The 22,605-nt window shown below is 57.7% G+C and overlaps 7 non-coding genes across 7 annotated transcripts; 2 read left to right on the top strand and 5 right to left on the bottom strand.

Moving 5' to 3' along the window:
- Nucleotides 1–1,443: 1,443 nt before the first annotated feature.
- On the bottom strand, nucleotides 1,444–1,515 carry TRNAQ-CUG (transfer RNA glutamine (anticodon CUG)). Its single transcript has one exon. It is a non-coding gene; the product is annotated as a tRNA-Gln (tRNA).
- Nucleotides 1,516–2,016: 501 nt separating this feature from the next.
- TRNAG-UCC (transfer RNA glycine (anticodon UCC)) lies at nucleotides 2,017–2,088 on the bottom strand. The gene has a single exon. It is a non-coding gene; the product is annotated as a tRNA-Gly (tRNA).
- A 4,861-nt stretch (nucleotides 2,089–6,949) lies between these two features.
- Nucleotides 6,950–7,021, top strand: TRNAM-CAU (transfer RNA methionine (anticodon CAU)). Its single transcript has one exon. It is a non-coding gene; the product is annotated as a tRNA-Met (tRNA).
- A 6,972-nt stretch (nucleotides 7,022–13,993) lies between these two features.
- On the top strand, nucleotides 13,994–14,075 carry TRNAS-AGA (transfer RNA serine (anticodon AGA)). The gene has a single exon. It is a non-coding gene; the product is annotated as a tRNA-Ser (tRNA).
- Nucleotides 14,076–14,733: 658 nt separating this feature from the next.
- TRNAC-GCA (transfer RNA cysteine (anticodon GCA)) lies at nucleotides 14,734–14,805 on the bottom strand. Its single transcript has one exon. It is a non-coding gene; the product is annotated as a tRNA-Cys (tRNA).
- A 7,155-nt stretch (nucleotides 14,806–21,960) lies between these two features.
- On the bottom strand, nucleotides 21,961–22,032 carry TRNAQ-CUG (transfer RNA glutamine (anticodon CUG)). Its single transcript has one exon. It is a non-coding gene; the product is annotated as a tRNA-Gln (tRNA).
- Nucleotides 22,033–22,533: 501 nt separating this feature from the next.
- TRNAG-UCC (transfer RNA glycine (anticodon UCC)) lies at nucleotides 22,534–22,605 on the bottom strand. The gene has a single exon. It is a non-coding gene; the product is annotated as a tRNA-Gly (tRNA).

Here is a 22,605-nt window from a genome sequence, read left to right as displayed (position 1 = left end):
TGGAAGGGCACCTTCAGTGCCCTTGACAGGCAGGGTCAAGTTGCCCGTCTGAGCCTGAATCTCAGCTGGAGACCTGGCATTCCTTTGGGAATCAGACACTCCGGGCCTTGTCTCTTTTTTGCTAAGACAGGTGGTTACTTACAGGAGGCACTGGAGGCAAGAAGCACCGGGGCTGCTCAGGAGCAAACCAAGGCCTCGTACTTACAAGCATGCAGCCAAACACCAAGCCACATCCCGTGTCACTGTTCAGTCCCCCAGTTCATGCATTACTCTTCCCAAAGCTGTACCACCCACATCTCCCAGCAGGGACTGCTGCTCGAGTTACACCATCTTTGCAGTAGGTGGAGCTCTTCTGCGGACTCAGGGCTGTTGCCTCTGCCTTCCCTCTCGGGCCAGTCCGCACCTGGCAGCAAGTGAACAGGGCTCTTCAAAGTGTCCTTCCTCCCTCTGCAGGAGCCCCTGGGCATCTGCATGCCAGGTGCCCTTGCAGGGACTCCACTGGTGCCGTCATGTTTCTGGTTCTAGCAGTTAGGGGCTCTGTCAGCTCCCCAGGAGCTTGGTATCTCACGGGCACTTATTTCAGAGCAGAGCTGTTGTGTCCCGGAAGGCCTTCAGCACTTGAGGCAGCAACGTGCCCTTGCAGCAAAGGCGGCTGGCAGCATCCTGGGCTGCGTTAGGAAGAGCGTTGCCAGCAGGCTGAGGGAGGTGTGATCCTTCCCCTCTGCTCAGCACTGGTGAGAGCACATCTGGAGTGCTGTGTCCATTTCTGGGCTTCCCGGTACGAGAGAGACAAGGCCACACTGGAGTGAGCACAGCAAAAGGCCACAGAGAAGGTCAAGGGCTTGCGCCATCTGTCATACCAGGAGAGGCTAACAGAGCTGGGATTGTCTAGCCTGGGGAAGAGAGGGCTAAGGTTTGGGGGGGAGGGGTGGGGGGGAATCTTATCAATGTGTATAAGTACCTGAGGTGGTGGACGAAGAGGGGGAAGAGGGAGTAGAGAAGAGAGAGCCAGCCGCTTCTTGGCGGTGCCCAGGGACAGGGCAAGAGGCAGTGGGCACAAGCCATGAAGTACAAGACATTCCACTTAAACACACAGAACCCCCCCCCTGTTTTACTGTGCGGGGCTGTCAAACATGGGAACAGCTTGCCCAGAGAAGCTGTGGAGTCTCCATCCATGGAGATTTTTCAAAACTTGACATCACAGGGCCCTGAACAGACTCCTTTTCTTGACCCTGCTTTGAGGAGGGGTTGGACTAGATAGTCTGCAGAGGTCCCTTCCCACCTCAGCTGTTCAGTGATCCTGTGACCCTCTGCCCAAACCCGGTGCCAGGGGCACGAGAAGAGGGAAGGAAGACCGGAGTGCGTAAAGCAGTCTACCCAAGAGCAACGCAAGGGTGTAAAATGCAGTCAGCTGAGGCAGGCCCTCAGTGAAGCAGAAGCCTGAGGTCCCACTGAGACTTGAACTCAGATCGCTGGATTCAGAGTCCAGAGTGCTCACCATTACACCATGGGACCGCCTGGACACCTCTTCTTGCCGCTCTGTCGCTATAGCAGGGCTGAGCCACATGGTCCTGGCTGAGCCAGGGGCTTTCTGCATCTCCCCGGCAACGCCCATGCACAGCCTTTCTGCAGGCCCTTGAGGCACCATGCAGTCAGAAGCGGGCCCTTCAGGAGAGCAGCAGAGCCCTTTGCAGAAGCCTGTCATGCTTCTAGCAAAGGAGGTAGCACCTTCATTCTGGGGCGCTTCCTTCTGCAGGGCTATGCCTCGGGGGGCAGGGCAAGCAGCCTGGAAGCTGTGCTCGGTGACAGACCTGCTGCTTTGGCCAAGGCAGGCATTGCTGAAGGAGGAGGGGGCCCCTGTCTCTCCTGGGCTCTGTGGGGTGCCTCACCCTGCCTGCGCATGCAGCAAGGGGAGTGGCTCCCCGAGGGAACATGAACCTGTTGGGGAAACCTGGGCTCTTTTCTGGCAGGAGGTGGAAGGGCCTCTGCAGGCACCTGGGAGAAGAAAAGCGTGCGTGCGTTGGCCAGGAATCGAACCCGGGTCAACTGCTTGGAAGGCAGCTATGCTCACCACTATACCACCAACGCATGCAGACCTATGCCTGCCTCCTGCTCGTCCCAGGCACTCTCTGACCCTCGCTGAGCTTTCAAGACTATCCCGGGAGTCTGAGAGGGGAGAAAGATGCAGCAGAAGGAAAAAGAATAGGAAGCAGCATTGCCCTGCCCCTGCCTCTTCTCCTGATGCTGCAAAAACTTGCAGAAGTTTCCACATAGGACGCCTCCCTTCCCATCACAGAAGCACGTGCATCTCAGCTCTGGCCCCGTGGGAAAAACATGCCCCTGAGAAGAAAATCCATCCGTCCCCAGAGGAGAGCATGTCTCTGTCAGGAAAGGTGTGAGCCTGTGTGGCTGGGAAAGGAGAGAGGGGGTTTGCACGCGCCCTGGCGACTCTGGGGGGAAGCTGAGGGTGACTAGAGGGATGGAGGGTTCACCGGGCACGCTGTTCAGCTGGAGGGACTGTGGCTGTGAGGCTTTGTCCAGGGCTGGAGCCTGGTCGCTCCAGGCAGCCCAAAAGGGGACAGGTGCCCCATAGTTGGCAGGATTCGAACCTGCGCAGGGAAACCCCCATGCGTTTCACGTCCATCGCCTTCCCCACTCGGCCACAGCTTCCTGCCCCAAACCTCTCAGCAGCAGTGATCACGTGCCCTGTGCAATGTCGTCCGGCCTGCTGCGAGTTCCAGGGCCAGGCTGCACTAGGGGGATGGGGGGGGGAGTTCTCCTTTGCACTCTTTGGACACACCACAGCTGGGCACGCACAGACCCACAGACGAGCGCATTCAGACGTGGGCAGCAGGCAGGAACATGAGGGCTGCAATACACCCCAACAGAGGCACCACACCTGGGACTCCAGGGGAAGTGTCTCACTTACCTCCCAGTGCCTGCTGTGGAGTGAGGCGGACTGGACAGAAGGTGCCACCAGATGCCCAGCCCTGGGGAGGAAGCAGAGCTGGGGAAATCCTGGAGCTTCACCTGCCTCCCCAAAGTGCAGCGTCTTTTCTCCCTGTCTGCCTGTGAGGGCTGGGGGCTCTAAGCCCTGGGCTTGGGACCTGCACTGTGAAGGAGAAGTGCCTGCATGCAGGGTTTGAGAAGCCCTGAGAGGCGTAACCCCAGGGTTACGCCCTGCACCTGGTTATCAGGGTGACACCTGCAGCAGCAGCCCCCAGCACCTGGTTATCAGGGTGACACCTGGGATATGCTGACACCAGGGCATCGTTTGACTCTCCCTCTGGTATCTCTGTGGCTGGAGGGGAGGAAGAGAAGGGAGCCCCGTGAGGCATCCCGTGATGGTGGAGTGCAAATGTGTCAGGTCTTTAAGACGGGAGGGAAAGCAGAGAGAACAAGAGTAGGAGCTGAAGAGGAAAGACTGCAAGGAACCCAAGGACCTCGGTCCTGAAGTTTTGAGATGGTGGAAAGAGGAAACACACAAACAGCGCTGTCTGCTGGTGTGGCGGTTTGTGTGGATGGTGACCAAAACTCAAGTCAAGAGGCTGATTTTGCCTGAAATCCAATCTACCGCTCCAGGGGTGGGTAGGAGGCATTTCTGTCACTTCCTTGGGCCTGGTGCAGTGTTAGGGGCAGCCACCAGGCTGTCAGGGGGCAGCAAAGGCAGGGCTGCGCCACAAGGGAGGACGAGCTGGGAGCCGCAGGTGAACACAGCACAGGCAGTGGCAGGGCCCTTGGCAGCTGGTCCCAGCCCCTGCTAGCACACAGCGTTGACATGGGAAGAGGTCTGTTAGTGGGACGTATATATACATCTATGTAATGTGGATTCCTCCAGCAGGGAGGCTTAAACACTCAGTCCGCCCAGTAGCTTGCCCCTGGATTCCTGGCATCCCCAACTGCTGGCACATGGACGTACGAGGCCCCAGAGCCCGCAGCCCCGCTCCAGTTGCTAGTACAGGCACCCTTACACTCACACTCATCCTTACACACACACACAGAGCTCTCAGTCGACCCCACGGTCCCTCTCACAGTTGGCTGGGACTCCCCCGGTCCCTCTGGTACCCAGCTCCCCTGGGGTCTCAACCTTAGAGACACACACACACACAGAGAGACAGACATACACTGAAGTGAGTCTCCCAGTCGACCCTCCCTGGATCCCACGGTCCCTCTGGCAGTCAGCCAGGACTCCCCTCACATGCCCAGTAGCCAGCTCCCCTGTGCTCTCACCCTTGGAGACACACACACATACCTGGCTCCCAGGTCACTTCACCTACTTGCCAGCTAGTCTGGCTTGATGTCTGCTAGCGATTGCACACTCACTTGCGCACCCTCGCTCGCTCCAGTTGCTCATACCCCAGGCACAGGCACCCTCTGACCCACATTCCCGTTCCAGTTTCTGGCAATCAGACCCTCACTTGCTCCAGTTGCTGGCAACGCAGACACAGGGGTCTTCCAGCCACAGGGATCTACCAGCCCCCCTGCCCTGCCCCACCCCATTGCTGACACTTAAGTTCACTCATTCTGCTCTCTCCAGCTCCTGGCACCACACACACACAGAGGCCCCTGTGCGCCGTGGTCTGACTGCGGTTCATGGCACTTAGACCTCCACACAAACACAAGCATGCAGAATAGGAAATACAGAAAGGAATTTACGAAGCTAGGACATACTGTGCTGATCAGAGGCAAGACGCGGCCAGAGAAGCGTACTGAGCAGCCCCATTCACGCTCAGCCAGCCCCTCTTTGTCCTCATATCCCTCTATCTTCCCACATTTATTCCTCCCCAAATCACCTTCCTTTGCCTTTGGTTCCTCCCCTGAAAATCCCACGTTACGTCTTATGCAATCCCCAAATGCTCTTCCCCTGCATCCCAGAATGTGCCCTGTACCTCCAGACAGAACCTCCCCTCTGGGCAAAAGGTGTCCCAGAGATCCACTCCTGTTGACTCATCGTGATGGGTTTCACACCTGGCCAATGGGGTTGATGCTGTCCTGGGAAAGCCCGGGGAGGAGCCCAGACAGGGTGTCCCTTCTCTCAGTAGGCAGGCTGTCTGGGTTCCCTCACCTGCCGTTGTGCCTCGGCACTCTTCTGTGCTTGTGGAAACGAGCCACTGATGGGCTGATTGCTTTCCTGTGATAGGCCTGGGAGTAGCTGGGGCAAGGTACTATTCGGGTTCCCCAACCAGCCAATGACTCCCTGCACTCCTTTGTGTGTGGGGGGGGTGAGCTTTGATCACATAACCTAAGAATATCAAGCCTACTCTCAGTCTCAGCTTGTGAAAACCATGGGTTCACCGTGCAATATTTAGATGGATCAACACATCAGAGCAACAAGGGCCTAAGAGTGACATGGACGACTTAATTTTGTCTCTCACTGACTGAAATGGAGTTAGAGCACCTTCACGGGTCTCTCCACTGCACGGGACCGTGCAGCGTTTGTTTCCTCCACCTGCGATAACAGTGGCACCCAAAGCTGCCTGGCGTAAGCTGTAAGTGGGGAGGGAGGGAAACAAGCCCATTTTTCAGGCGAGGTTTAAGCTCGCTGTGCCCTCTGCACCACTGCTCTCAAGGTGGTCACACCCTCACAGATTCCTCCACTGCCTTACAGGTAAGGCTGTTTTCTCCCAGACAGTTGCTCACCTCCGCTATGCAGGAAAAGGCATCCACAGTGATATTTTTCCTTCCCCTTGCATCAGCCTGAGAGGAAGCAGTGCCCAGCTCTGCGCTCCTCTGGTTCCTGCACATGCAGGAGGCCTGGGTTTCCTTCCCACCCAGGAAGACTATGGGCTCCGTGGGGAGGGGGCGCACCTCTGGGCCCCAGGCCAGAGAGCCTGGACACCGTGTTGAACACAGCTGTGGGGACACCGCGTTGGACACAGCTGCCAGTCAGCTCACCAGCAAGGCCAAGGAGCCCTGACACGCCTGCACGGCAGGTGGGCCTGGAAGGCACATCTGAAGCAGAGCTTTGTCAAGGCAGAGAAGTCCAGGGCCCTGGGAAAGAGGGCACTGCCAGGAAAGCACCTGGGAATCGTTGCTCTAGCCTGCACCAGTTCCTTCCTAACATCACTTAACTCCTGCCTTCCTCTGCCCTCCCTGCTCCTACTTCCTCCAGCACTGGTTTGCACTAAAGCACCGCAGCTGCTGTCTTTGGTGAGCACAGGGCAGTTTGCAAGAGACAGAGCCAGTCCCTGAGTCCTTCCAGGTGATGGGGCTTTCCCCCTTGGCAGGGTGCCCTGCCACAACTCAGTCATGTGGGGCAGCAAGGGGCCAGCAGGGTTGACTTGGTTTGGGGCTTCCTCCTTCCCTTGCTGCGGACTGAAATGGAGGTGCCCAAAACGTCCTTGGGATGGCAGCAAGAGAGCATCCATTGGGCTCAGGGGTCACTCTAGCGCAGCTCTTCAGGCTTGGCCTGGGCAGCGGCTCTGAGGAAGTGTGTCAGCAGCAGGTCACCAGCAGAGGTGGAACCTGCCTCTCCAGGGCAGAAAGCCACCGGGGGCTCCCAGGGCTCACCAAGCCTGCACAAGGAAAGCACTGTGTGCAGGAGAGGCACGTGACTCCAGGTGGAGGGGAGCCTTTTCCTGGCTAGGAGAGCATCAGACACTCATCCACTCGTTGGGAAGCAAGCGCTCCCAGCACAATGCAGGCAGGCAGGCTGCCCCCTGGCTCTGGGGTTTCTGTCCTCCCCTGCAGAGGCAGCTCAGTTGGGCAAATACAAACTCCCCGCTTTCCCCTGGGTCTGTGCCAGGCAGGAGATGGTGTCATAAGGGCAAACCAAGGCGGCTTCAGCCCGGGCCCACGGCCTTGGGGCTTCCCGGGGGAGACTTTTTTCCTCTGTGGGACCAGGCCCAGGCAGGAGGAATGGCAACCCCCCGAGCCCAAGAGCTGGCACGGTCAGTGCCTGGGAGTGGCAGGGAGGGCCCTGCCATCTCCCCACAAAGCTGCTGGGGGGAGCAGAGTGGCGCAGCGGAAGCGTGCTGGGCCCATAACCCAGAGGTCGATGGATCGAAACCATCCTCTGCTATGGCCCTTTTGCCCCACCCCGCTCCCTGAGAGGTGGGGCCTCTCACTTTGGGCACGTGCACCAGCACTCCCCGCAGTGCTGCGCTCCAGGTCTCTGGCCAGGGCTGGTTGGTGGCTGTGCCACTCCTCAGCCCCTTGTCTGTGCTCCTCCTGCGTTCTCCTTTGCTTTCTCAGCATCTTCTCCCACCTTCTCCTTTGCTTTCTTAGCATCCAGGCCTCCAAAAGTGCCCCCGAGGGGCAGAGACTGCTGTGGTTCACAGGCAGTGGACCACAGAGAGGTCCCCCCACAAGAGTGTGGGTGTCCTGGGCACAAAGCTGTTTCTCCCTTCCCTTCAGGGAGCTAAATCCACAGCTTCCTGATGGCAGGACCCTGCCCTTGCCTTTGTTGAACTTCAGGAGGTTCCTCTCTGCCCAGCTCTCCAGCCTGTCCTGGTCCCTCAGAATGGCAGCACTGCCTTCTGGTGTGTCAGCCACTCCCCCACAGTTTAGTATCCTCAGCGAACTTGCTGCGGGTGCACTCTGTGCCTTCGTCCAGGTCATCGATGAATACGTTGAACAGGACTGGACCCAGGACTGACCCCTGCGGGACAGCGCGAGCTACAGGCCTCTGTGCCACTGACCACAACCCTCTGAGCTCGGCCATCCAGCCGGTCCTCAGGCCACCTCACTGTCCACTCATCCAATCCACACTTGCTGAGTTTACCTATGAGAAAGTGATGGGAGACAGTGTCAGAAGCCTTGCTGAAGTGCAGGGAGACAGCATCCATGGGGATGCTCTGCCCTCATCTACCCAGCCAGTCAGGCCATCAGAGAAGGTCAAGCATGATTTCCCTTTGGTGAACCCGTGCTGACTACTCCTGATCACCTCCTTGTCCTCCACATGCTCAGTGAGGACCTCCAGGATGTAGTTGAAGAAGCCCTTCTGGTTGTCCTTGGCATCCCTTGCCAGATTTCATTCCAACTGGGCCTTAGCCTTCCTCGTCGCATCCCTGCACACTCCGACAACGTCCCTGTATTCCTCCCAAGTGGCCTGTCCCCTTTTCCACATTCTGTAGACTTCCTTCTTCTGTTGGAGTTCTGCCAGGAGCTCCTTGCTCATCCATGCAGGTCTCCTGCCCACTTTGCTGGACTTCCTACTCAAGAGGGATGCACCCGTCTTGAGCCTGGAGGAAACGATGCTTGAATATTAACCGGCTCTCCTGGACCCCTCTTCCTGCTAGGGCCCTACCCCATGAGATTCCCCTGAGGAGGTCCCTGAAGAGGCCAAAGTTAGCTCTCCTGAAGTCCAGGGTTGTGATCTGACTTATATTACTTATTGCCCTGCTTCCTCCTCGTAGGAGCCTGAACTCCACTACAGCCAAGGCTGCCCCCAGCCTTCACAGATCCAACCAGGCCTCCTTTGTTTGTTAGCACAAGGTCAAGCAGCACACCTCTCCTTGTTGGCGTCTCCACCACCTGTGTCAAGAAGTTATCATCAGTGCTCTGCAGGACCCTCCTCGACTGTTTGTGCCTAGCTGTGCTCTCTTCCCAGCAGATGTCAGGGTGGTTGAAGTCTCCCGGGAGAACCAGGGCCTCTGATCGTGAGGCTACTTCCAGCTGTCTGTAGAAGGCCCCATTGACTACTTCTTCCTGATCAGGTGGCCTGTAGTAAACCCCCACAACAGTGTCACCCATGTTAGCCTGCCCTTTAATCCTTACCCATAAGCTCTCAGCTTGCTCTTCATCCACCCCGAGGCAGAGCTCCAGACATTCTAGTTGCTCCCTCACATAAAGAGTAACTCCACAGCACCTCGCCTTCCTAGCCTGTCTTTCCTAAAAAGTGCATAGCCATCCATGACAGCATTCCAGTCACGTGAGCTATCGCACCACGTCTCTGTAACTGCAACGAGATCCTGGCCCTGCAACCGCACACAGATCTCTAATTCTTCCTGCTGATTCCCCATGCCGCGTGCATTGGTGTACAGGCATTTCAGAGAGCCAAATGGGGCATGCAGGCTTCTCAGGAGAGGTGCAAGAGGATGCTCCATAGCCATGTCCCGCGCTGTGCCCCTGGCTGCATGCACCCGCTGGAGGCATCCTGACGTGAGCAGTGTTTTACTGACTATCCTGTCTCTATAACACTCCCCTTCCCCCATCTTGCCTAGTTTAAAGCCCTCCTTGCCAGGCTGGTCAACCTGTTGGCAAAGACACGCATGCCCCACTTGGTGAGGTGGATCCCAGCTCTCTCCATCAGCTCTCTCCATCAGATCTTCAAACAGGGTCCCACGGTCATAGAAACCAAAACCCTGCTGCCAACACCAGCGGTGCAGCCAGTTAACTCAGTGAGCATTGAAGCCGTGTGGAGCAGGTGCCCAGAGAAGTTTGGACTCTCCTTCCGTGGAGAGCAAATTCAAAATGTGTCAGGGCCAGGCACTGAGCGACCGGCTCCAGCTTTGGCACTAGTCCTGCTTTGAGCGGGCAGTTGAATTAGAGGCCTCCAGAGATCCCTTCCAGTCTGTCTCGTTCCACGAATTCCCAGCTCCCAGAGAGCGCTGCACTCTCCTCCCTCCTCTGCACCACGGCAGCAAGTGAGCCTCTTCCCCACAGGAACTGGAGCTCAGTCGTTGCTCAGCGCTTGGCTCATGTCCTGTCCTTTCTCTTTGACTCCCCAGCCCCTTCCCCCCCCCACACACACTCCTTCAGACTGCCACAGCCTCCCCCTGGGGGTTACTGTGGTAGAGCCCTCCCTACGCAGCCCTCCAGTCCCCAACCAAGGCAGAAGGAAGCCCTCTTGCTTCCCCAGGAACTGGCCATGGGGCGGCATTGCGGGCAAAGTCTTTGGCTTCTCAGTTCATCAGCCTTCAAAGCGCGTGGGTGTGACGCGCCACTAGAGGGGTGTCTGGGATTCTTTCGGATTCCCGAGTTAGCTGCGCTGAACCGGGGAGATTGTCATTTGTCAAGGGTGAGAATTTATTAGAGATAGGAGGTTATAACAAAGCTAAAAGTGCAGTGTAGTATAGCGAGAAATATAACAGAACTGAAAGTACATATACTTATCAGAGCTGTACGGTTAAATCACGGGTGCACGGTGGTACGGTGACCGCTCTCGCCCCTCACGGGCCACCCCTCCGGTACAGTTTTCCCCGGATTCTCCTCACCACGCTGTTGACATTAGGGGCATCCCCACTGACGGGTGGGTCCTCGGGTCTGCAGGCCAGCGGACCATGGGTCCAAGTCCGCAACAAACCCATGGGGCTTCCTCTCTTTTACACCCAGTCGAAACAACGCCAGCCCACAGGTATACAAAAGCTGTATGGCTCTAGTCAATAGCAGAGTGCATACCAACAGGTAACCTCGTGCCCAGCCCAGCCCTCGTACCCAGCATGGGTAGCAATTGTTGGTAACGGTACGCCCAGTAACAGGTCGTTCTGTGGGGGATGGCTCCACAGCCCCTAGATGTTTGTGGTGTGGGTCTGCGGTGTCACTTCTCCTTCATGTGGTCTTGTCAATCATGGGGTGGTTAGAGGGTGTGCCCCCAGGGTGCAGCAACCCCACAGCCATGGTGCACCTGGGGTTCGCTAACTCCTGGGGAGCACCCCAGAGCAAACCCCTCTTCTATGGGCTACACCATCCGGAGTCCCACACTTGCCTGTGTGGCGCCTGCCGGTGGGAAAGACATGCGTACTCTTGCCATGACTCAGGAGCACCGTGACAGCATGTTGGCTTGTCCAGAGCAAGAATACAGAGCTCAGGTGTGCTGAAATCAAATCACAGCTCCAAGTCACACTTTTCTCTCCATTCCCAGGGAGAGAAAGACACCTATATTCTCCAAGGGCAGAGCTGGATTTTTCTGAGTCACTGCGCTGAGTTTCTGGGTTCTTGGAGAGCAGTGGGAGGGTGGCCTTGGGAGACTGTTCAATGAGACCACGGGGCTATGCTGGGCCCTCTTTCTGCCTGCTCCTGGCACTGCTGAGCAGAGAGAGGGACCCCCTCTGTCACAGCCCTGAGGGCACTGATAGGCTTCAGTGCCCTGACCAGCCTCAGCTCGGACCTCCCCCCCCCACCACCATGCACCCTCTTCCTGTGGGCCCAGGAGCCCCATTTAAGCTCAGCCCTAGGCCTTTCCTCTGGCTGCGCTATGTTGTGGGAGTACTAGTCTCTGGCTCTGTCATGGCCATGTCCCTGCCTAGCCATGGACCCCATTGATCTGGACACTGACCCGCGGTCTGACGTCCCAGCCTGACCTCAGACCTGCCTTTTCACCATGGACCTGCCTGGTGATCACTGGACTGCGTCTGACCCTCACCACCCTTGCCAGCCCCGATTCTGACCCTGACCCTGAGCTGCAGATTTACTTCCCAGCTTGACCTCGGACCTGCCTCATCACCAGGTGAACTTCCCTGGTGATCTGTACTCTTTGCTGAGCCTCGCTAGCATCTCCAGGCCTGCCCTGTTTGCCTGGCTTGGTGGCGGTGGGAAGGGACCCTGGCAGGCAAGGTCCTTGCCCAGCCAGTCGTGTTATCGCACCCGGCTCCCCATCCCTTAGGGATCAGCCGGCGCTTGCTGCTCCCGGACACTCAGGCTCCTCCTCTAAGAGGCTGGAGCAGCACGGGGTCTGAATGGTGAAAAGCTTTTAAAGAAGCTCTGAAGGTGCCCCTCTCTTTCCACCTTGGTTTTGTCTACAGTACAGGAAAACAGTGACAGATACCGCACAAAAAGCCACTTCTTGGAAGCTGTTCCCCTCCATTTCTTGGTTCTGCAGAGTGGCCTGCAGTGCTCCAGCTGTTGTATATTCAGCTGCAGAGAGCCTAACGGAGCTGGCCCCTGACCTGCCACCATGGTGCCTGTGTCAAGGGGTCCGGTGGCCTCCCACTTGCATAACCAGGGGGGCACCCAGACCCACATCCTGAGGCAGCAGGAGGTCAGTAAGCCCTCAGTTTCCTGTCGGCTAGCGGAGATGTTTGAGGCTAGCAGAGCATATTTTGTGCATGCGCAAGTCAGGGCTTGTCTGAAAGCGTGGCTCACTCGCTTGCTCACCCAGCGCACGGTGTTTGGCCCTGCAGAAAAGCCAGCTGGACAGGAAAGCGCCCTGCAGAGGCGAAAGCCGCTCTGTTTCTGGCCATGTCCTCTCTCTGCTTCCCTCGTGCTTTCTCCGGTGCTTATGTGGGCCCATGATGAGTGCAGCTTCACGGAGCTGCACCGGGAGAAAGTAACTCCCCACGTAAATCAATGGTTCCCAACCAGCATCACCCTCTACACCAGCTCCCTGTCAGGAGAGTGTCAGAGCCAGCGTGAGGGACAAGGTGGGATTGGGACAGAGGGGCATGTGGCCATCCCTTTCAGCAGCAGCTACTTGTGGGACTGGCACAGCCGTAGCATGGCCTTATCCCGTAATAGCAGGGCTCACCGTTTCAGGAGTCGCTAGTGATAATCGCTCTCGTTGAGCCAAGCTTGCCTGTACAGTCTCTGCAAGCGTGTGCGTGTGTGTGTGCGCGCGCGCATGGGTGGGCGGGGGCAGGAGGTGGGGAGGGGGCCTTGGCAGTGTTCCTTTACAGTGCAAGAAGGGAGATGTGCCCACAGGCTCCATTTGCACCCCAAGCTGTGTGGGGAGGGGATGGCCACACAGGAAAACCCAGAGCCAGGCGGGGGGGCTGTCCATGGTGCCTAATCTACACTCCCGGCCCTAACACACTGCCCCCGCCCACCCAGAGCATCCAGGGGGCTGGGACATTTCTGAGGCAGGAAAAGGTGGCCCTGAGAGGCCCCGCATGGGCAGCTCTGTGGCACCAGCAGAGAGGGCACCCCAAGGCTGGTGGTCTGAGCCCACCGCAGGACGCCGTCCTGCTGGCAGCGGAGCTGGGGAGGTGGTGCTTCCTGACCCACCAGGTTCTGCCCAGCTTGCCCTTCCCCAGCCCCCAGCCAGGCTGGCTTTGGAGGCGGGCAGGAAGAGGAGAGCAGGGGCAGAACTGGGGCCAGCAGGAAGGCTGTGGGGCAGCGGGCACTTCTGTGCCTGAGATGAGCACAGCTGCCTGCCAAGCAGCTGGTCTGCGCTTGACTCCTGGCCATGATAACCTCCACCCTCAGCAGCTCTGCCGCTTCAGTGCCTTCCATGTGCTTTTGCCAAGGCAGGCATTGCTGAAGGAGGAGGGGGCCTGTCTCTCCTGGGCTCTGTGGGGTGCCCCACCGTGGCTGTGCATGCAGGGAGGCTGCAACAAGGGGAGTGGCTCCCCTCAGGGGATGAGAGCTTGCTGGAGAAAGCTGAGCTGTGTTCCAGCAGGAACTTCCCTGAAGGAGGTGGAAGGGCCTCTGCAGGCACCTGGAAGAAGAACGTTTTGTCCGTGTTGTCTGGGAACAAAACCTGTCCTGCACTGCTTGGAAGGCAGCTACGCTCACCATTGCACCACCAGCACATGCGGACCCAGGCGTGCCTCCTGCTCCCCACAGCTCATGAACTGGCTCTGCCTCCTCCTTCCAGCCCCCTTGCACACACATTTCCTCCTCTCACAGTCTCTCCAGGCTCTTCCTCATCACCTCAAAACCCTCACACCTGGGGTGGGGGGGGAGGCCGGAGCTGGGCCATGGCTTCCTTGCAGTCTTTCCCCTTCCACTCCTACTCCTGGGCTCTCTGCTTTCTCTTCCTTCTTATACACCTGACACATTTCCTCTCCACCATCACTGGATGCCTCACACTGCTCCCTTCCTTTTCTCCCCTCCCGCCATGGGGATGCCGGAGGGAGAGTGAAACCATCCTCCAGCATCAGCATATCCCAGAGGCCAGCCTGACAACCAGGCACTGGGAGCTGCAGCCATCGCCCTGGCACCATGTCTCTCAAGGCCTCTCCAGCACTGGCTGCAGGGGCCTCTGGTGCCTGACTGCGTGGTGTCCACAGAGTGGAAAGGACATACCCCAGCACAGCCTGGCCCTCAAACTCCCCGGGAGCCAGGTGCCACAGCACAGGGCACCCGCTCACTGCTGCAGAGCAGTTTGGGGCAGGTAGTTGTGGCCGAGTGGTGAAGGCGATGGACTAGAAATCCATTGGGGTTTCCCCGCGCAGGTTCGAATCCTGCCAACTACGGGGCGCCATCTCCTTTTGGGCTGCCTGGAAAGGCCACGCTCCAGACCAGCCCTGCGGGTACGGAGGGTCCCTCCAGCTGCGCAGCTGCACAGCAGCACAGCAGCACGTCAAGCCCGGTCACACAGCAAAACACCCACCCTCCCTCTACGGCTCTGCTCGCTCTCCCCCCCCCCCCCCCCAACTTCCTGCAGTCCTGGCAGGCACAACACACCTTTCCCAGGTGCAAAAGGATGAGATGACAAAGGGTGCATTTAGCCTGTTTAGCCTTTAAGCTCCACTTTATGGGAAAAAAGCCGGTGGAAGCCAGACTCAGCGTTAACCGGTGACATTGGGAGACCATCCCTCTTGTGTCACAGACCCTGACCTGTGTGCTAGACAAGGGCAGGAGGTTTCTCTCAGCTCATGCCCTCCAGCTCCCGACAGAGCAGTGGCAACACAGCCCCTGGGAAGGAAGAGGGGCTGCTCTTGCCCTCCCTGGGAGGTGCAGCACCTTAAGGAAAGGGGAAACCCCAAGGGTGTCATGAGGCGAGAGCCCAGAGAACGAGAAGCCGAGACAGGTCCATGCTGGGCTGTCTGTCCCCCACAGCCTTCCCACTGAGGGATGGGGAAGCAGGCCGCCAAGGCACAGGAGAAGCTCCAGGAAGAAAAGCAGCAGTGGAGGGGGCACCTGGAGTTGAACCAGGGACCTCTTGATCTGCAGTCAAATGCTCTCCCACTGAGCTACACCCCCTGCATCATGCACACCACTGCTGGACTCCCCATGCTCACGTCTGCACGCCCAGCCTTGTCCCTCTTGCTTTTGCTTTTTGCCTCCTCTTCCTGGCTGCTCCCCGCTCTGGCGTGTGCATGGGACAGGCAGCCAGCAGCCACAGCCACAAACAGCTGGCCCACACACCAGCTACCTCTTCCTTCGCCCTCACCAACAGGCTCTACCACCTCAGCCTGCACGCAAGCCACGGCTTCCCTGCTGGGAGCTGCGAGCAAGCACAGCCCAGGCAAGGGCAGGGCCCTTGGCAACCAGGCCCCGTCCCACAGTCTCCAAACAGGCTCCACAGTTCCTGGCTTTGCTGTAGCTTTGCCATATTCCTGGCCGGCCCTGCGAGCCCCTGTAGCAAATGCAGGCTGGGCCCTGTTCTCCCAGCCATCGCTGGCTCAAGGCCTCTGACCCTCCTGCATGTCTGCCCTGTGAGCCCTTGTCCCCCTCCTCCTCAGTGCAGCGGGAAGTGACGCTGTGGTAGAGACAACCCGCTCATGATGAGAAGTGGACAAAATCTTCTGTAGCAGCCCAAGGAGGTTTCCAGGTCACAGACTCCCTTTCCTCATGGGGACGTCCAGCTCCCCAGCCTCTGCCACGAGGGCAACATGCTGGGACTCAGGTAACCCCTGGGGGCTTGTGGAGGGAGTCAGGGATGACTGCTTAGCACAGGAGGTGAAAACAGGGACAGGCGAGAAAGCACAAATAGAGCCTCACTGTCCAGGCATACCGCAATGGTGGTAGGAAAGGCAAAGCTTGGCCTGCGTTGGAACTGGCAGGGCACATCAAGGACATAAAGAAGAGCTTTTACCGCTGCAAATGCTGTTGCTACCGCTGTTCACCTTGAGCCTAGCAAGGCCTTTGTCAAGGCCTTGTCTCTCACAGCATCCTTCGAGCCAGACCGGTGAGTTACGGCCTGGAGCCTGACGACGCTAATGTGAGGGGAAAATGGGGTGGACCGTTGGGCTCAAAGGCCTTTACTCAGTGGGAAAAAGGGCCATCTGGCGACTGCTTCCTAGTGGCCTCCCTCAGGGATCAGTCCAGATGCCAAAAAGCTTTAGGCTTTTTATGGGCGACCTGGACAGTGGGACAGAGGGGCCTTTCAGCAGGTTTGTACAGCAGGCCAGACTGGGTTCTGTTCCCTCAGGACAAGTGCAATGGCAACAACCTGGAGAGAGCTAGTGGCAGAGGAAGAGGCTGAGGGTCAGGCCTGCAGCACAGGCCATATGAGGAAGGTTGAAGGCATTGTTTTTGTGGCGCCTGGAGGGGAGAAGGCAAGGAGGGGAGGAGGGGATCACACTGCCGTCTCCCACCAGCTACAGCGGGTTATGGAAAAGGCAGAGCCAAGCTCTCCTCAGAGGTGCACAGCAAAACAGCAAGGGGCACAGTTCCAGGTGCAACCAGGGAGATGTCAACTGTCTCTTTGGAAGAACAAGTCACAGGGAGCACGGCACAGCCCTGGAAGAGGCTGCCCATGGGAGAGTGGCGTCTCCCTTCATTGCAGCGTTCAGAAGCTGGCCGGGCAAGGCCCTGAGCCTCCTGATGTCGCTGGGAAGTTTGGCCTGATTGGAACGGGGCGTTGGCCCAGAGGGCCGCCAGAGATCCCTTGCAACCTGAAACAGTTTGGGCTGCACTGAGTCACGCAGGCCCTGGACCAGCAGCAGAAAGGCAACAGCTTTAAAGGCAGGAGCAGGAGATTGCATAGTGGCACCAGTTGTTTCAGGAAACGTCCCTCAGGAAGGAGGCAGTTGTGGAGGAGCGAGGCCAAAAACCCTGGTATCGCTGGCACGCCTGAAGCCAGGACACCGTCTCCACCCAAGTCAGCAGCACACCGACGCACGTTTCCCTGGAGTTTGGGGGTTTTCCCCGCTCTTCCACGTTACGAGGGCTCCCATGTGTTCCAGGAGGCTGAGTCAAAGCCTATTTGGAATTAAAATGCCTTGAGTGGGCCACTCCATCCACGGCCCAGGAAAAACATCTGTGAGCTTTTGCCTCACTGCTCTGACCCACTCCTAAAAAAGCAGGCCATCCAGGCTTTTGGCCCTGGGATGAACTTGCTAAGGAAAACGGGTCAATTTGGGTGTGGAGTCCCTTTCAGGGAAGGGCACAGGAACCTCTTTGGTCACTGTCCCACGCCTCGGTTCTGCACTCCCCAGTCAGAGCCCCGGGCTGGCAAAGCATGAAGCCCCCGTCAAGTTCTCTAAGGACATACCCATGGAGATCCCCAGGAGTGACTGTCTGCCCTTCCTCCCTTGCAGGGACCTGCCTTGCTCTCTGCCCTCCTCTTCCTCGTCCAGAACCTGCTATCGTTCCCTGGGCCCTAGGCAGTGGAATCTGGCTCTGGTGTGGCCTGACTAGCGCCAGCAATGTCCTCAACTCTGAATACTGGGAATGTTCCCCAAGTTTCCCTGGGGAACGAGGTCAGCCACGCCCCACTTCTCCTCTTCCTGTGGGCTGGATTGCTGTCATGGTGGTGACACAACTTTGATACGCGGGCTGCCTCAGCTTGGCAGGTGAATGGAAATGTTTAGGGACTTTACCTCTTTCCCGTTTCAAGGGGGTAGTTGTGCGCAGTTGGGAAGGCGAGGGTTCTTTCAGGCAGAAGGGGGAGATCTGTGTTCAGCTGCAGGGATGCCTGCACACAAGAATCTGCGCCTCCAGCGGATCGTCCCTAACCAAATAGCCAAGTGCATCCTCTGCCACCTTGAACGCAGCTTGAACTGTTTGTTTTGGCAATCTGGTACGACCAGCCTGTCCACCGGTGCTTGAAACCCACCGTAATGGGTCGTATTCCAAAAGTGGGTCAGCGTCCCTGTGCTGTGTTACTCGGAGGGCGTGGGAGCTTGTATGCGCGCAGTGTGTTGTTAAGAGGTGATTGCTGCGACTTCTGTTCAGCCCAATCTTTTTCTGCTGTGACAATCTGATCAGTTTCCATCCTTGCTGCTTCACCCAGAACTGCACCCGGACCTGGGGCAATAAGCAGTGGGCTAAGCAAATCTTTGCTGCCAGGCCCTCAAATCCAGCCTTAAGGTGAGATGTAACGCTTGTTGTGCATTTTAAGAAAACCAGCCGCAGGCCCCTCGGGGACATGCAGCTAGAACTGGATTTGGAGGGCACAGAGAAAGATGAGGAAAGAAAAGAAAGGCTGATCTGGTGGGGGTCTTGAAAGGGCTGGAGGCCTGAGCGCACTGAGTTCCCAGCTCCACCTCACAGAGCCAGGCCTCGCCATGCTGCCTCTGGCTCTGCTGCACTCTGAGCTCCTCGAGAAAGAGCTCGTGCTCGTCCGCTCTGCTGAGTCTCCTGCTGACGGCAGGACGGTTTGGGGGTTAGGAATTGCTGTAGGTAGGATGTGATTGCCACAAGGTAGAGCTGGAATGGGAAAAGGCAAACGCTTTGCATGCCGCTTGTCCTGGGGAAACGGGCAATTCTCTGTGCCTCACTCAACCCAGGAAACATGTGTCTTGGTCTCTGTGCTGCTTTTTTTCCTTTTTTCCTTCCTGCTCATTAAAGATGTTGTGCAGCATAGCTGGAGACTCGTGGTGGTGTTTCTTTCTCCGCCAGCCTCCGTTAGCCACCCGCTCTGCACAGGAAAGCATTCCCCCCTGTCCTGAGCTTACCTCTCTCTGCCAGAACCTGAGGAGGGAAAACCAAGGATGGAGAATCCACAACCTCTCTGGGCCACCTGTTCCAATGTTCAGCCAGCCTCACGCTAAAGAAGCATTTTCTCACGTTCAAGCTGAATTTCCCGTGTTCAGTTTGTGTGCGATGACTCTTGCCCTGTCAGTGGGCACCACCGAGAAGAGGGGCACCACTCCCTTGGTCTGTCTTCGTTCGACCCTCCCGTTGGATAGTTATACGCACTGGTAAGATGCCCCGTGAGCCTTCTCTTCTCCGGGCTCAACAGTCCCGACTCTCTCAGCCTCTCCTCATATGAGAGGTTCTCCAGGCCCCTAATCATCCTTGTGCCTCTTTGCTGGACTCGTGCCGGTAGGGCCCTCTCTTTCTTCCACTGCGGAGCCCAGAACTGGAGACCGCGCTCCAGATGTGGCCTCTGGAGCGCTGAGTAGAGGGGAAAGCACCACTTCCCTTGACCTGGTGGCAACACTCTTCCTCACGCAGCCCAGCCTACCGTGGGCCGCCTTTGCCACAAAGGCACGTTGCTGGCTTGTGGTCAGCTTGTAGGGTGCCAGGACCCCCAGGTCTTTTCTGCAAAGCTGCTTTCCAGCAGGTCGGCCCCCACCATGCCTGGGTGTTATTCCTCCCCGGGTGCCTGGGGTTATTCCTCGCCGGGTGCAGGGCGTTGCACTTTGCCTTGCTGAACTTCCTGCGGCTCCTGTCTGCCCGTTTCTCCAGCCTGCCGAGGTCCGTCTGAACGGCAGCACAACCCTGTGGCGTATCAGGTACTCCTCCCGGTTTTCTCTTATCAGCAAACTTGCTGAGGGTGCATTCGGTCCCATCATCCAGGTCATTAATGAACAAGTTGAGCAGTATTGGGCCCTGTATCGACCCCTGCGGGGTCAATACCAAGCCTTGGCCACACCAAGCCTTGTGTCCGTCTTTCTTTTGCCTTTTGTTTCCTCTTCCTGGCTGCTCCCTACTCTGGTGTGTGCACAGGACAGAGAAGCAGCAGCCACAGCCACAGTCAGCCAGCCCACACACCAGCTGCCTCTTCCCTTGCCCTCAGCAACAGGCTCTGCCAGCTCACTCTGCATGGACCCTTCCCTGGGAAACCTCCCAGCACCTCTGGCTTGCCATGACCCAGGCACGAGCTGTTCCCAGTTCCAGCCTCCACCAGTTCCTCTGCATTCCCCTCTGTCCCTAGCTTACCTCTCTCTGCTGGAAACCGGGGAGGGAAAACCTCCTCTCCCCCATCACAGCGAGTCCACCTGTAAGCATGGGGCACTGCCCGATTTGAGTGCAGCTCCCCAAACGGATACCAGCGCACCAAAACTAAGCCAACAGGCACAGAAAGACAGAAAACCAGGACAATCAAGTCCACAGGCAAAGGTGAGGTTTCTGTCTTTGTGGGCTTCCGAGAACAGGAGTGTGACTCTGTAAGTGGGTGATCAGGGCACCCTGATGTCTCTCAGGGTCAGCCTTGAGTCCCTCCTCGGAGAGCACGCAAGAGCTGCCTTCGGGGGCGGGGGTCTTCATTTCTTGTGCCCATGTACTCAGCAGGTCTTGCATGCGTGCTCAGGAAGCAGCAGCTTTTCACAGCCTGCCCTAATTTTCCCCGGGTAGGAGACAGCAGCAGTGTTACGAACTATGTGTTAGACATCCACATATTCCCATGGGTCTGAAAGCCCACCAGGCTGCCTGTTGTGCCAGAGGAGGACATGAACCCTTTGGCCGTTTGCCCGAGAACCTTTTTCCCACTGGTTGCTGTACTGCTGAGGAGAGGCAGGACTGGGAGGTGTAGGGGGCGGAGGGGCAGAGGGCATAAGGCAGTATGCCAGGGAGGGTGGCAATCGGTATTTCCAGCAGTCAGCAAATACACTAGGGAATGAAGTGGGGAAGATGGATTTGATGAGTCCTTGTGCTCCTTCTGCACTTCAGTATCCTGTCTGGCCTGGCGTCTCCCAAGAGCAATGTTTGTGCCAAGAAGAGCAGACAGGCAAAAACGCGTCCTTAGTGGTGAGCGTTAATGACACGGCAGCAAAAAGCGGACATTTTGTGCTCAGCTGAGCTGTGGAAGGGCACCTTCAGTGCCCTTGACAGGCAGGGTCAAGTTGCCCGTCTGAGCCTGAATCTCAGCTGGAGACCTGGCATTCCTTTGGGAATCAGACACTCCGGGCCTTGTCTCTTTTTTGCTAAGACAGGTGGTTACTTACAGGAGGCACTGGAGGCAAGAAGCACCGGGGCTGCTCAGGAGCAAACCAAGGCCTCGTACTTACAAGCATGCAGCCAAACACCAAGCCACATCCCGTGTCACTGTTCAGTCCCCCAGTTCATGCATTACTCTTCCCAAAGCTGTACCACCCACATCTCCCAGCAGGGACTGCTGCTCGAGTTACACCATCTTTGCAGTAGGTGGAGCTCTTCTGCGGACTCAGGGCTGTTGCCTCTGCCTTCCCTCTCGGGCCAGTCCGCACCTGGCAGCAAGTGAACAGGGCTCTTCAAAGTGTCCTTCCTCCCTCTGCAGGAGCCCCTGGGCATCTGCATGCCAGGTGCCCTTGCAGGGACTCCACTGGTGCCGTCATGTTTCTGGTTCCAGCAGTTAGGGGCTCTGTCAGCTCCCCAGGAGCTTGGTATCTCACGGGCACTTATTTCAGAGCAGAGCTGTTGTGTCCTGGAAGGCCTTCAGCACTTGAGGCAGCAACGTGCCCTTGCAGCAAAGGCGGCTGGCAGCATCCTGGGCTGCGTTAGGAAGAGCGTTGCCAGCAGGCTGAGGGAGGTGTGATCCTTCCCCTCTGCTCAGCACTGGTGAGAGCACATCTGGAGTGCTGTGTCCATTTCTGGGCTTCCCGGTACGAGAGAGACAAGGCCACACTGGAGTGAGCACAGCAAAAGGCCACAGAGAAGGTCAAGGGCTTGCGCCATCTGTCATACCAGGAGAGGCTAACAGAGCTGGGATTGTCTAGCCTGGGGAAGAGAGGGCTAAGGTTTGGGGGGGAGGGGTGGGGGGGAATCTTATCAATGTGTATAAGTACCTGAGGTGGTGGACGAAGAGGGGGAAGAGGGAGTAGAGAAGAGAGAGCCAGCCGCTTCTTGGCGGTGCCCAGGGACAGGGCAAGAGGCAGTGGGCACAAGCCATGAAGTACAAGACATTCCACTTAAACACACAGAACCCCCCCCTGTTTTACTGTGCGGGGCTGTCAAACATGGGAACAGCTTGCCCAGAGAAGCTGTGGAGTCTCCATCCATGGAGATTTTTCAAAACTTGACATCACAGGGCCCTGAACAGACTCCTTTTCTTGACCCTGCTTTGAGGAGGGGTTGGACTAGATAGTCTGCAGAGGTCCCTTCCCACCTCAGCTGTTCAGTGATCCTGTGACCCTCTGCCCAAACCCGGTGCCAGGGGCACGAGAAGAGGGAAGGAAGACCGGAGTGCGTAAAGCAGTCTACCCAAGAGCAACGCAAGGGTGTAAAATGCAGTCAGCTGAGGCAGGCCCTCAGTGAAGCAGAAGCCTGAGGTCCCACTGAGACTTGAACTCAGATCGCTGGATTCAGAGTCCAGAGTGCTCACCATTACACCATGGGACCGCCTGGACACCTCTTCTTGCCGCTCTGTCGCTATAGCAGGGCTGAGCCACATGGTCCTGGCTGAGCCAGGGGCTTTCTGCATCTCCCCGGCAACGCCCATGCACAGCCTTTCTGCAGGCCCTTGAGGCACCATGCAGTCAGAAGCGGGCCCTTCAGGAGAGCAGCAGAGCCCTTTGCAGAAGCCTGTCATGCTTCTAGCAAAGGAGGTAGCACCTTCATTCTGGGGCGCTTCCTTCTGCAGGGCTATGCCTCGGGGGGCAGGGCAAGCAGCCTGGAAGCTGTGCTCGGCGACAGACCTGCTGCTTTGGCCAAGGCAGGCATTGCTGAAGGAGGAGGGGGCCCCTGTCTCTCCTGGGCTCTGTGGGGTGCCTCACCCTGCCTGTGCATGCAGCAAGGGGAGTGGCTCCCCGAGGGAACATGAACCTGTTGGGGAAACCTGGGCTCTTTTCTGGCAGGAGGTGGAAGGGCCTCTGCAGGCACCTGGGAGAAGAAAAGCGTGCGTGCGTTGGCCAGGAATCGAACCCGGGTCAACTGCTTGGAAGGCAGCTATGCTCACCACTATACCACCAACGC

The sequence above is a fragment of the Struthio camelus genome, chromosome 12 (assembly GCF_040807025.1).
Source record: "Struthio camelus isolate bStrCam1 chromosome 12, bStrCam1.hap1, whole genome shotgun sequence".
Lineage (NCBI taxonomy): Eukaryota > Metazoa > Chordata > Aves > Struthioniformes > Struthionidae > Struthio > Struthio camelus.
Note: the sequence above shows the minus strand (reverse complement) of the source record. Positions and strands in the feature narration are given on the sequence as shown.